We start from the raw sequence: 523 nt of genomic DNA on the forward strand, positions 1-523 counted from the left end.
AGGCACCTGTAGGCCCAGGTACTTAGGAGGCTGAGGCAAGAGGATCGGGTCAGCCCAAGAGTTTGAGGTTGCTGTGAGCTGTGACGCCACAGTACACTACCAGGAGCACAGAGTGAGACTCTGGCTCAAAAAAATAATAAAACTAATATATATATTTTAAATTTAAAAATAATAAAATTTAAAATATATGTGTGTGTGTGTGTGTGTGTGTATACAAAATCTTGGTTATATTCAGGACACATTTTCTTTTTCACACTTTCCATATTTTTCAAACAATCTCCAATAACCACATAACTTTTTATAATTTTTAAAAAAATACTATAGGGCAGCACCTATGGCTCAGTGAGCAGGACGCCAGCCCTATATACCAAGGGTGGTGCATTCAAACCCAGCCCCAGACAAACTGCAACAAAAAAAATAGCTGGGCATCGTGGCAGGTGCCTACAGTCCCAGCTACTTGGGAGGCTAAGGCAAGAGAATCACCTAAGCCCAAGAGCTGGAGGTTGCTGTGAGCTGTGATGTC

At 41.9% G+C, this 523-nt stretch overlaps 1 protein-coding gene across 1 annotated transcript in view; it reads right to left on the reverse strand.

Annotated features, from left to right (window-relative positions):
• Nucleotides 1–523, reverse strand: part of GOLPH3 (golgi phosphoprotein 3) — a 44,533-nt gene that overhangs the window by 2,664 nt on the left and 41,346 nt on the right. The gene's annotated exons all lie outside the window — the stretch shown is intronic.

The sequence above is a fragment of the Otolemur garnettii genome, unplaced genomic scaffold (genome assembly GCF_000181295.1).
Source record: "Otolemur garnettii isolate 467f Iridium unplaced genomic scaffold, OtoGar3 scaffold00063, whole genome shotgun sequence".
NCBI lineage: Eukaryota > Metazoa > Chordata > Mammalia > Primates > Galagidae > Otolemur > Otolemur garnettii.